The 17,437-nt window shown below is 33.6% G+C and overlaps 1 protein-coding gene across 2 annotated transcripts in view; it reads left to right on the top strand.

The window, feature by feature from the left end:
* The first annotated feature begins 2,855 nt into the window (after nucleotides 1–2,855).
* FAM83B (family with sequence similarity 83 member B) overlaps nucleotides 2,856–17,437 on the top strand; it is a 100,527-nt gene continuing 85,945 nt past the window's right edge. The window contains exons 1-2 of one of the 2 annotated variants that reach the window (XM_074310633.1): nucleotides 2,856–3,005; nucleotides 3,220–3,394. The gene's annotated coding sequence lies outside the window, so the exon portion shown is untranslated. Of the gene's footprint in view, nucleotides 3,059–3,219; nucleotides 3,395–17,437 lie in introns of both variants that reach the window. The other variant, XM_074310632.1, reaches the window with a different exon arrangement.

The raw sequence follows: 17,437 nt of genomic DNA, 5'->3' as shown, positions 1-17,437 counted from the left end.
TGACACCAGGAAAGTAGATAGAAATTACAGGTTAGTAAAAACATGGGAATGATAATGAAGAAAAATATGCTGGAAAAGACAGGATGCAATGAGAATTAAGATGAAAGCCATTTTGTCATGGCAAGAAAGACTTCATGTAAGACATATTTGAAGGAGAAAATACTATGGGAAGGCAACTGAGTTGTGTGAAATGAAAAGGGAGGCTAGCTAAATAGCCTCAGTTTTTTTGGTAAAATATGAGATAAGATCCTCAGCTGATATGGTAAGGGGGAAAGATAATATGGAAGGATGTTAGAATAACTCCTATGGTTAGCCAATTAAATACGAAGTTATAAAATAATTTATTTGCCTGTAGTTGGGTGTCTTACTTATATAACCAAATTATGCATAACAATTTATATAGCAAAAAAATTGCTATATAATATTATTTAGTATTATAATTAATAATATGATATAGCAAAAAAATCACAGAAGTGTGATTAACTTCATTCAATAGCACATAAATAGGAGCAAAGATGGTGAGAATATTTTAGGATTGGGTTTTGGTAAAAAGATCAATTGTAGAATCAAGGAGTAAAGGACTAGAGAATGGAGAACAGTGTAAAATGCTACTGGTTCATTTCACAGTAATTAGTTAACAGAAGGTTTCAGGAAAAAGGTTTCTGATCAGTGGGAGAGAGAATTAACTTCAAGGGACCAGAGTATGTGATAGTTATTGCTTTTAAATGCTGGCTAGAATTCTTAAAAGGAGCTTTTGGTTTTCTGTACTACCTCTTCTTGAAAAGGAAAAACAGAAAGGAATTTTCAGAGGCTTTGTGTCCTGGTGTATTGGCCAATTTTGTTTTCCTGGGTAAAAGAATCAATCTGAGCAGTGTTGTTGTTGTCGGGGGTTTTTTAGTTTTGATTGGATAAAGGAGAATGCAACTTGATGAATAATTGGCTGGTGGGGTCTGTATAATTTAGAGAAATCCAGTTTAATGAGTTATTCACATTAAAAACAATACTTCCTAAACATTCTTTTCAGATTTATTGTAAATTGAGAGTTTGTAAATGTCATGCTTGAGTAGAGAAAAGTACTAAGGAAGTTGAGAAAGGTGAGGACCAAGAGTCAAGGGGTGTGATCAGAGGAATAGGCTGTTTGTTGTGGTGAATATTGTTGTTTTGTGTAGAAAATCCTAAATGGGTTCATCACATCAAAACCTGTAGTCCAGAATTTTGAATTACTCCAGGCACAAGGATTTTCCTCCTTTTTTTTTTTTTTTTTTTTTGGGGGGGGGGAGTTTCTTATAGGTATACTTACTCTTCATCACAAATATTAAATGCACTCATGGGGGAGTGTGAACTAGCTTTTCATATGTATTTAAGTGCATTTTTAATCAATTTAATTTGTTATATTAATATTTATGAATTATTCTTTTATATTTTCAGTTAAATAAATGGTTATATCTAAGACCTAAAATGTGACTACAATGAATGATTAGTTGTATAAATATTACACATTATGGGTGATGTTATCTTGGAAGAGATTGATTGTTGTCAAATAAAGATTCAAAATCCAGAGAACTGAGAAGGAATAACTTATTCCTGTCAAGAATCTATGTTTTTCAAATAATGTGGGATTGTGGTCTATCTTTGGTAATCTAGACCTCTCAGAAGGCATGTTGGAGTGAATCAATCCCAAGAAGTTGGTGTCACTAGATCCTTCATAGAAATAGCTATTGGAGAAAATGGCAAATCTAGAAGACTCGCCTTCCTGAATTCAGATCTGGCATCAGAGACTTTACTATATTTGTGACCATTAAATCACTTAATCTTTTTTGCCTCAATTCCTCATCTATAAAATGAGGTGGAGAAGGCCTTGACAAATCACTCCAGTATCTTTATCAATTAATACAATAATACAAATATCGTATTATTTCTGTGAGTGGCCATTCAATGCCACATTACCAACCTGGAATCACTATAAAGTGTGGGGAAGTCTCATACAGATTACATATTTGGGTGACCAAGACAACACATTACATTTTGTGGGTTGTATATTTATTTTGTCTATAGTCACCTCCCACTGATGAAGTCACTTGTAATGTTACATTGCATGAGTGCATTCACTGGGAATTTATTTCCCCAGAAATTACCTGAGAAACAGATATTATGTAATACAATTAATAATCAAGCAATGGAAACTATCAGAAGTTTTGTTACAACAACTAATTTTGTGACTCTCTTTGGAAAAAAATGATGTAACAAATCACCTATCAGACTACTTCAATATTTCAGGATTTTCTCAAAAAAAAAAAATTTCAAGATGAAACAATCCTCTCAAAATAGTCTCTGATTATATTAAAGTCAATTCTGCCTTACACTTTATGCAAAAACTTTACATTTATCTTTAATACTTCATTCAAAAATGTATTTTAATAGATAAAATGTTTAAGATTATTAAAAATGGAAAAATTCTAAACTGCTATTCATAATACAACCTTAGAAAGATAGAGGGAAAAATCAAGCCTGAAGAATTCCTAGTGGTTGTATGTTTTATTTTGTTGCTTTGTTTCACATTTTATGGGCATTTTATTTTCTACTTTCAATAAGTTGCTCTTTTGGGCTGTCGCAAATATGTTAATAGGGCTCAAAAATAATTAATACTTATATAGTGTAAAGAGATTCTCATAATTTAAATCCAACCTTTAGGGAATATTTGAAATCTTAGAACTGAAGAAGCACAGAAACCTTATCTGTCCAGTACTCCACTTCCTGGTATCTGGAAATGAAAACAGCCCCAAAGTTTGGCCGGTTTGTGTTTGTACTTTCCTGGAATGGAATCTCCCTTATCTATACTGCACTGCTAAGAATGACCCCACAAAGCAGAAGGTAGACGCTGAACTCATACCTTCCCTATCTTCTTAATTGTTCCCACAAGCCTTCCATTGTGCAATGCTAGAAGGCAGGGCTGAGAGCGAGAGGCAACTACGGCCCTGCCCAGTTTAGTCCCAACCTCTTCCCAGGTGAGAAACAAACTTTCTTCCTGGCTCTCCCAGTCTCTCCTGCCTGAGTGCAGGTGAGTGTTGTGTATTTTGCCGGGAGCCAGGGGCGTGGGGGCGGCCGAGGCTGCGGGGAGTGAGGGACGGTGAGGAAAGAAAGAAAAGCTTTTTTGTTTCCTCAGAGAGGGCTGTTTTTTTTTTTTTTTTTTTTTTTTTTTTTTTTTTTTTTTGAGTTCAGACAGGTTCTCAGGAGTAACTTTTGGCTGCATGAGCTACGTTTGGTGTGACACGATTACTTGACATGTTACAACTGGCTTCCCGACCCGCCTGCCCACAGCTCAGTATTGGGTTCTTCCGGGGAAACTCCGCTCTGGCGGCTGCGATGAGCTCCCTTTGGACTTGATTTTTCCCAGGTACCTTCCCCCCAGGTCTCCCTCCACTCTACTTTCAGTCTTCTGGGGAATGAAAATTCCAAACTTTCCCGGGCCCTTTCTGTGGGACGCCTCCGCTTCCCAGGTAGTGTTGGGGATCCGAGTTCATCATAAGTGAGGATGGAAACTCTCCCTACCTTGAGGTTTAAGGAGCTGGGTCTGGGATGGGGAGCTAGCGTGGTGGTTGACCCGTGAGAGTAAAGGGAGTGTTGTACAAAACTCAGCTTCTGACGTGCGGGGAAAGCGGTGAGAGATTCTTAGATTCGTATTGCTCTTAGGTGAGTGGGTTGGTGAGCCGGGAGGAAGAGTGGGAGGTTGAAGGAGAATCGCCCTCTTGCGCTTCACTTACCTTTTTTTCTACTTTTATTTTCACGTGGTTTGTTTCGGTTTAGTTTTGGCGCCACCCGAAAAGTGTGGGGTTTGGAGACTTTCGGTTAAGATGGGGTCCAGAGCGGGAAAAAGGCGCAACTTGGATTGAGTTATGTGACTTTTGTAAAGCCATAGATATTGCGGGACACAGCTAGAGGATAAGGGGGACTAGAAGTAGCAGCTAGGGGGAAAAGGTCAGACTGGACAGTCCTTAGGAGGCACGGGGAAAAGGGGTATTGGAAGTCTTGAGGAACAACAGTTTGAGGTGTGCTTTGGGGATATTGTTCAGGTCTGGAGAGGTGGAGGATGGAAGGGGGGGGTAAAAACGCGATCTTGGGCCTATCTCCTCCAGGATGGGGAGAAGGACTTTGAAATAGGAGCTGATAAAACTGGAATGCACAGCTTCCTTTGGCTATTAGCTGTCCAAGCCTGCCAGGACTTTTTTTTTTTTTTTTAAACATGTCCTACTAATTTCATCTTTGTTTGAATTTCGTTGTTAAGGGTTTTGCGGCTCTTGAATGGGGAAATGGGAAGATGAGGGAGTTCTGGGTCCACATACCATTCCTGGGAATAATCAAATCATTTGTTGCTATTGGGAAGGAAGAGAAGAAAGGAGGTAGAGAGAGGGAAAAAGGAAGAGAGGGGAAAGGGAAGAGAGAAAAGGGGGGAAGGGAGGGAGGGAGGGAGAGCAAAAAGGAGCTTGCTTTTCTTTGCAGCAAATTGGGAGACCTGATTCTTAGTATCTTAGACAGAAAATTGAAATTTTCGTTTCCAAGTGAGAAAGCTGAGTTTCACTGAGCTTAAGTGACTTGTTTTTAGCCTTTAGGTAGTAAAGGCAAAGGTTTGTTTTCTTTAAATACTGATTTTTCTAAGAACTAAAATGGCCGGAATGGTATAGTGTACTCAAGAAGTTATTATTTGTGGGGAGGGATGTTGAGATATTAAAATTAGAATTTACTTTAAGAATCAAGAAATGCACAATCTTAGGCTAAAAGATTTTTCAGGTCATTGCAGGTTACTCCTCTACTTTCCATTAAGGAACCCGTTGGAAGGGTGCTCATAAGAGTACATACAGATAAATGGCTAAACATCCTGGAATATTTCAGCCAGGTTTTTCATCACATAAGTAACTGACAAGGAAAGGGAATTAAAATAAAATAGTGTGAAAGGAGTAAGGAATTCAGATTCTTGAATGATTTTAATTTTCCACATCAATCTTTGTGAAAGAAAATTATCTTGTGTCTTCCTTTCTCCAGTGTCTAGACTTGAGCTCACTAATGGTATTGATTGTGTGTGTTATTATTATTATTATTATTATTATTTTGGTTCTGACCTTTCATTATCTGACACCCTAAACTGGTCACATCTACTCTGCAAAGAAATATATAAACAAAAGCTCATTTTTATCCCATGCAAAGGGACACTTCACACAGGTGGTGTGCACACACCCAGAAAGGGTACACCCAAAAGAGCCTAAGGGGATTGGGTGTTGGTTGCTTTTAAAGCAGATAGGTCTTGGACCACATTGGTTATGAATTTAATTATGGGAGGTGCCACAGTTTGGACAGTAGCTCAAAAAAATTGCACACCTGCTGGGAAACCAGAGCCATCTTTGCTGACTCAGTTAACCATGTGGGATGGGATTATATTCTTGCATTCATTATTTTAAACATAAGTCACTAAAACATTGTAAGCTGGCTAGCTCATTTTATGATTCACTCTTTCCTGTGCCTTGACTTTAATATTAGTTCATCCAATCAATATTCATCCTTTATACTATCCCATCTGCATTTTAGTATTGTAGGATTATAGAATTATAAATCCAGAGATGGAACGGGTCTCAGAGATTATTTAGCCCAACCTCTTCATTTTATATATGAAGAAAGTTAGATCTAAGGAGATTAAAGGACTTGCCCACTTATACACAGACATATAGTTAACCATGTTCAATACCATACAATAACTAGTTCTAAAACATTACTAAAAAAAAATCTCCCCTCCTTTTTGTTGTTGTTGTTTATATTTTCAGTTCTGCAAGTCTTGCTGATTAATATCATGTGTAGCTGGTGTCTTGTTCAAAACATTTGTATGCAAACAGAAAACAGAAGTTTTTATAATTTAAATAATGATTTTTAAAGTGACAAACTGATCCTCTGGCTATTCAAGTTTGACATTGCTTTTCATTGCAAATTTACAAAATATAAATAATATGCTTCAGAATTTCTAAATTGTGTTAAAAGATATTATTGTACATGTATTTTGAAATATTTGAAGCTTTTGCAGTTTGGGATTTTCTGCATAAATTTTCATACATGCTAACACAGAGAAGTTTGTGATTTGCCAAGGATCACCCAGTGGTAATACTGGTTTGGCATTTTTAAGCATAGTATTAGGGCCGGAAGAGACAAGAGATGCCATCTTTGTTACCATACTCATAGGGAGAGAGACAGAGAGGGGGGGGGGAGGAGAGAGGAGAGAGACTTGGTAAGATGATAGATAAAAAATACATGATTTGAACCTATTTCCCAGTCCCAACTTGAGTGCTCTTTAAAAGTTAGAGACCTAGTCTGTTTCCATTGTCATATTAATATGCTACATATGGTCCGTCATCATTTTCCTATTGAATATTTTGGGAGAGGAACCAGTATAAAAAGGGAAAGGAAAAGGATTAAGCATTTTTAGAAGCTGCTACAATGTGTTAGACTCTGTGCTTAGCAATATCCAAATATTATTTCATTTGGTTCTCAAAACAACCCTGAAAATTAGGCTCTTTATTATCTTCATTGTACAGTTGAGGAAACTGGGGCAAACAGAGGTTAAGTAAATTATTCAGGCTCATGCAACTAATTAATGTCTGAGACTAGATTTGAATTCAGGAATTCCTAACTCCAGTTCTGGGACTTCCAGGCCCATTTCTCTTATTTATGTGCAACCAGCTATTTTTTATATATGTAATAACTTTAGAATAAATGAAAAATTTCTATTTAGAATTTTTTATTCTAATAGAGAAGAACTTAGTAGTTTATCAGAATAAAAGATTATGGAGGGAGAAACACATTAAAAGATGATTTACAAATTGCTAATATATTTTAAAAGGAATACAAGAAATTATGCTAGTCTACTAGATAGATGATCTTTATTTTTGGTATTTGCTAGATGTTTAGTGATGTATTTCTTTCTCTTTCCCTCCATTTTTCTCCCCCCCTTTTACCCCTTGTATGATGTGTGTATGTACATACATATATCATAAAAATAATATATTTGTAATTTGAGAGAGGTGAAGAAATGATGGAGTCATTCTGTTTTAGTGTACTTAATAAATTATTACATACGCCATATGAGTATCTTATTTTATGTAAGTAGACACTCCTAAGCAAGAACCCCAATATTAGCATGCTGGCAATATTTAGAATTCCAAGTCTTGTTAATTAGCAGATTAACTCCCTTTTAAGGTTTATAATTTGTAGCTAATATGACAGAAAAGGAAAATGGCAAAATATTGGAGAGAATGGGGGAAAACTTAGACATAGATGAATTATTGGGATTGTATACTGATTGAGAAATTTAGAACTATTTCTGAAGGACTATAAAACCATGCATACTCTTTGACACAGCAAAAGCACTATAATAAGAAAAACAAAAGGACCTAAATGTATAGAAACATTTATAGTTGCAATTTTAATGGTGATAAAGAATTGAAAATTGAGAGATTGCTAATCATTGGGGAATGGTTGAACATGTTATAGTATATGATTTAGATGAATACTATTGTGCTTTTAGAAATGATCAAGATGCTCTCAGAAACACCTGGAAAGACTCAAAGAAATTGATGCAAAGTGAAATGAGCACAACCAGAAGAACATTTCACACAATAAATAGCTATATTGTATGATGATCAATTGTGAATGATTTAGCTATTCTTTGAAAGTAGTTCCAAAGAATTTATGATGAAAAATGCTGTCTCACAACCAGTGATTGCTGATTGAAACATAATATTTAAAAACAAAATACAAAAACTTTTGATTCTTCTTGGGTTTGAGGGGTTTTTTTGGTCCATGGCTTTCCCCCCCCCTTCATAACATGATTAATATGGAAATATATTCTACATGATTATACATATATAATCTATATCAAATTGCTTACCTTCTCAATGAAAGAAGATTGGGAGAGAATTGGAACTCAAAATTTAAAAGAAAAATAATGAATGTTAAAGGCTGTTTTTACATATATCTGGGGAAAACAAAATATTAAATAATTTTTTAAAGAGTCAAAGTATGAAAAGAAGATTGTCCAGTAATGCAATGATGGTAACACCATGTATATAGAGCTTTAAGATTTGCAATGTGCCATTTTGGAATGTAAGTTCTATTATCCTCCCCCTTTTCCAAATGAAGAAACAGTCAGAGATTAAGTGACTTGCTTAAGATAGCATAGTTTGTAAGTGTCTAAAACCTGTCTAAATTCAAGATCTCCTGATTCCTAACATAGTATTCTATCCAATGTATTTAGCTCCTTAGAAATATCAGAATATTAAAAAAAAAAGTCAGGATGATTTCAGAAAGGTCTAAATAGATTTACATGAACTGATGCTAAATAAGGTGAGTAGAACCAAGAGAACATTGTACATAGCAATGATTAGATTATGTGATGATCAACTGTGATGGACTTGACTCTTCAACAATGAGGTGATTCAAGTCAATTCCAATAGACTTGTGACAGAGAAAGCTATTTACATCGAGAAAAAGGATTGTGGGAAATGAACATGAATCATAGCATAGTATTTTCACCTTTGTTATTGTTTGCTTTTTTTTTCCCCTTCATTTTTTTTTCCTTCTTGATCTGATTTTTCTTGTACAGCATATAAATGTAGAGATATAGAAAAATTACATATTTAACATTTATTGGTTTACTTGCCATCTAGAGGAGGTAGATGGGGGGAAGAGAGGGAGAAAATTTTGGAAGACAAGGTTTTGCAAGGGTGAATGCAGAAAACTATCTTTGGATATATTTTAGAAATAAAAAGCTATTATTAAAAAAATCAGAATATATTTGGAATAAAAAATAATGAAATTAGTCATTTGACCTAGATATTTTATTGAGCATTAGATTGTTCTGAAAGATGATTTTGTAAGATTACTTTCTTTAAAGTTTGATACCTGGGAAAATAGAGAGACAATGTCTAGATGCAGAGTATTTGTATGGCAATATGGATGTCCCATACACATCTAGACACAATGTATTAAGTCTAAATGCACAGTGGATTAGATTCTCTTGGGTATTATCCTTGTGAATTGTCAAGAATGTGCCTTTGGAGTCAGTATCTGAGTTTGAACTCTAGCTCTGCAATGTACAATTTGTGTGACATTGGGCAAGTCATTTCGCTTGTCTGAGCCTTAGTCATTCATAACATAAAAGGATTAAATGACCTTAAAGGTCTTTTTCATCTCCAAATTATGATCTTATCATCTTATTTTCTTGATAATATAATTAATTAACAAATGATTTTAAGCACTTATTTTGAGATAATTGTAAAGTGCTAACAGTGTCTGACACATTAAGCACCATACAAATGTTAGTTATTTATTATGGTTTCGATGATGCTTATGATTGTTAGATGCTAAATACTTCATGGTGAGCAAAATAGTTTAACAGGGAAAATGGTTAATTTGTATGCAAGTATATAAAGAATAAGTTTAAAAAGAATAAATACAATGTAGTTAAATACCAAGTCTTTTGGGAGGGAGTGTGCTAGCAGTTAAGGGAGTCAAGAATAATGGTGTCACTATCAACTTAAAAAATGCTATTCCCACAAAACAACTTTATATCCATTTTCTTTATTCACATTGTATAAACACATGGACATGAACAATTTTGTTTATATTACAGAGGGCAGCATTTCAAGCACACAAAAAATTAAATTGTTGCATGTTGTAATATGGGGGAAAGTATTAAACTTTTAAGTCCATGGTGTTAACTAATTTCTAGAGTTTAAGATTGCTTTCACCTTATATCTTGATAATGTTTCTAAGAACTGCTACATTTGGTCAGATCTTATTGGAAAAATAGCTGCTTTTTTCCCATTGAAATCAACAAAATCTTTATAATGAATAGCAAAAGAGCAAGACACAAAGACATATGTGGATGTCTTGGTGATATTTTCCTGTATACAGAATTTCACCTCTGGGTTAGTAACAAGCCTTCCACATCTTTTCAATTTGGTGTAATTTTTATACACATCTTGCCAGGTGCCCTCAATAAAGGATATGTAATGGTCCTAAGTAGAAATATTAAACTCAAGCCCTGCTACTAGCAAGTGGCTACAAAACTCCTAAGCTTGGCCAAACCAAATTAAGATGTAATAGCAAATAGATTAACAAAATAAATAAAAATATAGAACAATATAGATAACATTAATTTGTGGTTTTCTAAGTCAATGTATGACCCTCACGAATCTGTTTATATTAGAGTTTAACATTTGGCCTGAAGAATTTTTAATTCCTTTTTTAATATCTCAAATAGCAAGACACTCCCAGTCCATTTGTTCATACACATAAGTAACAAACAGTATAATCAAGATAATTCTAAAGATAATATTTTTTTTTCTTTTCCCATCAGTCTTTATTCTAATCTATGAAAAGAAAAAAGTATATACTTAAAAAAAAATTAAAGGGAAACCAAAGAATTGAATCAGTATATTATGTGATTTAGATGTAGTTTGGGTCATAAAGATTTAATAATTAATGCTATGTAAACACAACACTACTGAGAATATAGATATCATAGCATCTGCATCCAAGTCCCTGATTTCAGCATATGACTAGGCAAAATCAGAAATTTGTCACTTGCCCAAGGAAGTATCAGAGGTGGGATTGGAAGTCAGATACTTGAACTAAAAACATTGTGTTCCCTTTACTCTCATGATTGGGAGTTAGGGTTAGTAAACCTTAATCATACACTAGAGACTTTGACCTTTTTCAAGGATACACACACACTCACACACACACACACATAACACACACACGCATACACACTTACTGACACTCACACACGCACGCACATTCTGCCTTATGAACTGGCGCAGTATCTTATACATACTTGTAATTAATATTTGCTGAATAAATAAAGAGCTCAATCTGAACATGGGGAAAGAAATTTTAAAGGCAAAAGTAAATTTCAGAAGCAGCAGGTAAAAATGCTTATGAGTTATACTTATGAGAGTTAATTGTAAGAGAATTGAAAACACAGGCAGGGGTCAGGTGATAAAGGTCTTTAAATACCAAATAGACAATTTTATATTTGATCTTAAGAGTTGTAGGAAAAAACTGGTGGTCAGTGAAGAAAGGGGTGACAAATTAGACTCGTTTTGATAGCTAAGTTGAAGTATGGATTGTAGTGGAGAGAGATGAAGTAGAGAGATGAATAAGAAATCTATTTGATGCAGTGATTCAAGACAATTGCAATAAGATTTGGAATAGAAAATGCCATCCACATCCAGAAAGAAGTATGGAGAATGTGGATTGAAGCATACTATTTTCACATTTTCTTCTTGTGATCATTGTTTGCTTCTTCTTCTTGTTTTTTTTTCCCCTCATGGTTTTTTTCACTTTTGATCTGATTTATCTTGCATAACAGCATAACATGACAAATATATAAATATGTTTAAGAGAATTGTACATATTTAATTTATATAAGATTGTTTGCTGTCTTGGGGAGGAGAGAGAAGGCAAGGAAAAGAAAAATTTGAAACACTAAGTTATACAAAGAAATAAATGTTGAAAATTATTCTTTCATGTATTTGGAAAAATAAAATACTAAGGGAAAAAAATAAACCTATTGGAATAGTATTAGCATGAATTTAGACAGATGACTTAGATATACAATTTCTTGCAAGTCATCATTTTTCATAAGTTGCAGTCCTCCATTGACTGTGTTGATTATTGTTGTTTATTATTTGTTGTTTTTGTTTATTATTATTTATTTATTTTTATTATTATTGTTGTTTTGTTGTTGATTATTGTGTTGATTGTTTCAGTGGAGAGAAGGGACGTTATATGAGACAGTGTGGAGGTAAAAATGAAAATATCTGATCACAGATTGGCTATGTGGGATTGCATGCAAGTTAACAGTTGAGATTGATGCAAATAATTTGAGCCTGCATGATTATGAAGATAATGTCTTCAATGGTGATAGGATTCTTAGGAAAAGAGCTAAATTTCTGGGGATTATAAATAAGTTCTTTTTTGACTATGCTGAGCTTGAAATCCATAAAAAATATCTGTACCTAAATTCTTATACAAAATCACATGGGTAGTAAATCATAGGTGCGGAATTTGAATTCGGGTCCTCTAAAATCCAATAATTCTCCCCACAATTGCCACACGATTAGTTTGTATTTATTTTGGTGGAGGTCATGGCTACCTCTCCTTTAAGGCAAGAGCATAAAGTCAGAGTCTGGGTTTAGAGACAAGTTTATTTGATAAATGAAAATGTGGTAGATATTCTTTTGTAAACACTTCATAAATTTAGAATGAATCATATCAGTTACAATGAGAACCAAGTTAACCTTTTGGGAATTCAAAGCTTTATTTATTCTAATTAGACTTTGTAGGATAGAAAGATTAATTTACAGGCTGGAACGAACCTCAGAGACAATCTAGTTTGATCCCTTTATTTTTAGAGGTGTAATAATTTACTTGCTCTTTTTTCTTATTCAGAGATGAAATAAGATGGGTAGCATCCTGATGCCTAATATTGTTAAAGTGGAATTACTACCAACTTTTATTAGGTTAATTTGTGAAATCAACTTGTAATTTGCATACAAAACACACTTGTTTTAATCTTGTTATAATCTTATCCCAATGATTTGTCAAGGTGAAGTAAGTTGACCCTCAATCTAGAAACTTCTATGTATTCTATGATAGATTTTTCCTAGTTCCAAGGTCTATCATTCCATCTATATGTGATATCATGCTGACTTAATCACAGTAACTAGTAAATCTAATTTATCATGGCAGGGATATGTTTGGTTTTTCTTGTTTTTGTGACCTTTTATCTGCTCATTCTGCCAATAATTTGATAGATTTGATATCAAAAACTCTGTGCTTGCCTTTTGCACAAACTATTAGTCATTTGAGTAAAAAAGAATATGTTCTATCAGATGACTAAATTGGCATTGAGAGAAAGATGTACTATGAAGAGGAGGCTTGTCAGCTCCCAACTCTCTTTTCTCTCTCTCTCTTTTCTTTTTTTTTTTGCCTATTTTCATTTGGAATATTGTGACCTTTGAGAGCAGATTTCATATCTCCATATTTTTAACATAAGATAATGAAGAAAAGCCAAGAAGCTATTCAAGCTCTCCCAGTTGCCCTTGAAAAACCACATGAAACCAAGCTTCTGAACAGAGTCTGATACAATGAAACTACACTCCAGGTCAAGATAGATGGGAAAAACTTCAAGAAAAGTCACTCACTGGGGTGAAAAGGGTATTCAGCACCCTCAGATTGACTCTAGAAAAGGGGGTAAAAAGGTCTTAATCACAGCAAATCACTAGTTAAGACCCTTAGTCTGGGTCAGTAGAGGAGCAAATCAGTGGGATAGTTTCCATTCCCAGCTCAGAAGGCAAAGTAGAATTAACCAAATGGAAATAGAGATACCAAAAAAAAAAAAAAAAAAACCTAACTGAAGAAAATCATACATAAAAATTAGAACAGAGAAAATGTAAGCTAATGACTCCGTGACACAGTCAAACTAAAAAGAATGAAAATAATGGAAGAAAATGTGAAATTCCTAATTGGAAAAGCAGCTGCTGTGGAAAATAGATCCAGAAGAGACAATTTAGAAATCATTCACCTACCTGAAGGCCATGACAAAAAAAAAAAAAAAAAAAAGTCTGGATAGCATTCTTCAAGAGATCATTAAGGAAAACTATCCCCAAATTCTAGAAACAGTAGGGAAAATACTCACTGAAATAATCCAGTGATCACCTCTGTAAAGAGATACCACAAGGAAAACCCCAGGGAACATTGTTGTGAAATTCCAGAACTATAATATCCAGATAAAAAATACTTCAAGCTGCTAGAAAAAAAAGAATTCAAATATCAAGGAACAATAGTCAGGATTATCCAGAATCTGGCAGTTTCTACAGTAAAGGATAAAAGGATCTGGAATACCATATTTCATTCAAAAGGCAAAGAACCTAGTGTTACAATCAAAATTAACTTCCTAGCAAGACTCAGCATCATCTTTCAGAGGAGGTGATGGAGCTTCAATGAAATAAGAGACTTTTAATCATTTGTATTGAAAAAAACAGAACTAAACAGAAAATTTAATCTATACTTGACTCAAGAAAAACAGAAATGTAAACAGGAGAAAAATATATATTATTTAAAGGTTAAACTAGTTACATCCCTAGATGGGAAAACAATATCTGTCACTCTTGAGAACTGTGTCTGTCACTGGGGGACAGAGAGGAGGGCATCACATGATTGAGGGTGTGGTTGCAAAAACATTAAGGGGTAAAAAAAAAGTCTATTCTGAAAAAAGAGGAAAGGGGAAGTATAATAGAATAATTAGTTCACATGTAGAGGTGCAAAAGACATTTTACAATCAAGGGAAAGAAGGGATGTGTATGAACATTGTCTGAAGCTTGTTCTCATCAGTTTTGGCTCCACGAGGTAATAACTTAGTCATTCAGTTAAATATAGAAATTTATCTAGTACCATAAAGAAGTAGGTGGAGAAAGAGGATAAGGAAGGGCAGAAACACTAGGGGTAAAGGTAAGAGAAGGTGGGAAGGGTTAGTAGAAGAAAAGGTAGTGGATGGAGGGTAGAAAAAGACTACTAAGACAAGGGGAAAGGATGATAGATGATAAGGTAGTGAGTAAGGTCGGTTAAAGAAAACATTTTAAAAAGAGTGGAAAGGGAAAACAAAAGCATATAAAGGGGAGAAAATAGGATGGAGGGAAATACACAACTGGTAATCATAACTGTGAATGTGAATAGAATAAACTTAAATAAGCATAAATAATAAATAAGCAAATAGCAGAATGGATTTAAAAACAGAATCCTACAATATATTGTTTATAAGAAACAATATGACACAGAAGGAATACAGAGTAAAGGTAAAAGGCTGGAACAGAATTTATTTTCCTTCTGCTGACATAAAAAAAAAAAAAAGTAGAGTTAGCAATTCAGATCTCAGATAAAGCAAAAATAAAAATAGATCTTATTAAAAGAGATAAAGAAGGGAAGTACACCTTGATAAAGGGTACCATAAACAATGACTTAAGGACACCAAATGTTTATGCACAAAGTGGTAGAGCAGCCATATTTTTAGAGAAGATTTCAAGACAAGTACAGGAAGAAATAGTAAAACTATTCTAGGGGACCTCAATCTTCCCTTCTCAGAATCAGACAACTCTAACCACAAAAATAAAGAAAGAAACTAGTTAGGTTAATATAATCCTAGAAAATCTACATATGATAGACCTCTGGAAAAAATTGGAATAGGGACAGAAATGAATACACTTTTTTCTCAGCAGTACATGTCACTTACAAAAAAAGATGACTATGTATTATGCCATAAAAGTAAAATAAAATAAAAAAAATAAAATGAAAAATAATTTTTTTTCAGACCACAATGCAATAAAAAATTTATTCAATAAAAGGCAGGGAAAGACAGACTGAAAACAATTGGAAATTAAATAATGTAATTCTATAAAATGAGTGGGTCAAACAACAAATCACAGAAACAATCCATACTTTTATCTAAGAAAATGACAACAAAGAGACAACATACCAAAACCTATGAGAGGCAGCAAAAGCAGTTCTTAGGAGAAATTTTATATCTCTCAATAGCTACATGAAAAAAATAAAGAGATCAATGAATTGGGTATGCGACTTTAAAAGCAAGAAAAAGAACAAATTAAACACCCCAATTAAATATCAGATTAGAAATTCTGAAACTCAAAGGAGAGATTGATGAAATTGAAACCAAGAAAACTATTGAAATAATTGAAAAAATTAAGAGTTGGTTTTATGAAAAACAACAACAACAACAACAACAACAACAATAAAATAGATGAACCTTTAGTTAATGTGATTAGAAAAAGGAAGAAAAAAAATCACCATCATCAAAAATGAAAAGGATGAACTTACCCCCAAGGAAAAAAGAAATTAGCATAATTAGGAGCTATTTTGTCAAATTGTATGGCAGCAAGTCTGACAATCTAATCAAAATGGGTGACTATTTACAAAAATATAAATTGTCCAGATTGATAGAAGAGGAAATAAATTACTTAAACAGACCTATTTTAGAAAATAAAAAAATAAATAACAAGCCATTAATGAACTCCCTAGGAAAAAATCTCCAGGACCAGATGGATTCACAAGTGAATATTGTTACAAAAATTTTAAATAAAATATTAAGGATAGAGATTACAGCAATTTATCAGCTGGATAATACACTATGACTAAGTGGGATTTATATCATGAATTCAGGGCTGGTTCAATATTAGGAAAACTATTACCATAATCGACCATATCAGTAATAAAGACAACAGAAAGCATATGATAATCTTAATAGATACAGAAGAAGCTTTTGATAAAATTCAGAACCCATTCCTGCTAAAAACACTTCAGAACACAGGGATAAAAGGAGCTTTCCCTAAAATAATAAGTAGTATTTATATAAAACCAACAGCAAGCATTATTTGTAATGAAAGTTGTAGGATATATAATAAACCTAAACTAGTCATTAGCATGTCTATATATTACTAAAAAAGCCCATCAGGAAGGGATAGAAAGAAAGATTACATTTAAAAATCACTGTAGACAAAATAAAATACTTGGATCTACCTGCCAAGACAAACCCAAACCCCAAAACTGTATGAATACAATTACAAAATACTTCTCACACAAATAAAGTCAGACCTAAATAATTGGAATACTGTCAATTGTTAATGGGTCAGCTAATATGTAATAAAAATAATAATCTGCCTAAATTGGTCTACTTGTTCAATGCCATAGAAATAAAACTGCCAAAACATTATTTTATGGAACTAGAAAAAATAACAAAATACATTTGGAAGAACAAAATATCAAAAATTTCAAGGGAATTAATGAAAAAATAATACAAAGTGTGGTGGCTTAACAGTACCAAACCTAAAATTATATTATATTATAAAGTAGCAGTCATCAAAACCATTTGGTATTGGCTAAGAAATAGAGTAATGGGTCAGTGAAATGGATTAGATATACATGACAAAATAATCAAGGATTATAATAATCTGGCATTTGACAAACTCCTAAACTCCAGCTTCTGGGATAAGAATTCACTATTTTCTGAAAATTGCTGGGAAAACTGGAAAATAATATATCAGAAAGTCTGCATAGACTTACATCTCACACTCCATACCAAAATAAGGTCAAAATAGGTACATGATTTGGGCATAAAGGATGATACCATAGAGAAATTAGCAGAAGAAGGGATAATTTGCTTCTCAGATCTTTGGAGAAGGGAGGAATTTATGACCAGAGAAGAACTAGAGAACATTATGAAAGGCAAAATGGAAAACTTTGATTACATTAAATTAAAAAGATCTTTCACAAACAAAACCCACAGAAATACATTAACTGGGGGAAAACAAAGTTGGAGAAA

The sequence above is a fragment of the Sminthopsis crassicaudata genome, chromosome 4 (genome assembly GCF_048593235.1).
Source record: "Sminthopsis crassicaudata isolate SCR6 chromosome 4, ASM4859323v1, whole genome shotgun sequence".
Classification (NCBI taxonomy): Eukaryota; Metazoa; Chordata; class Mammalia; order Dasyuromorphia; family Dasyuridae; genus Sminthopsis; species Sminthopsis crassicaudata.
This window is presented reverse-complemented; position numbering and strand designations above follow the sequence as displayed.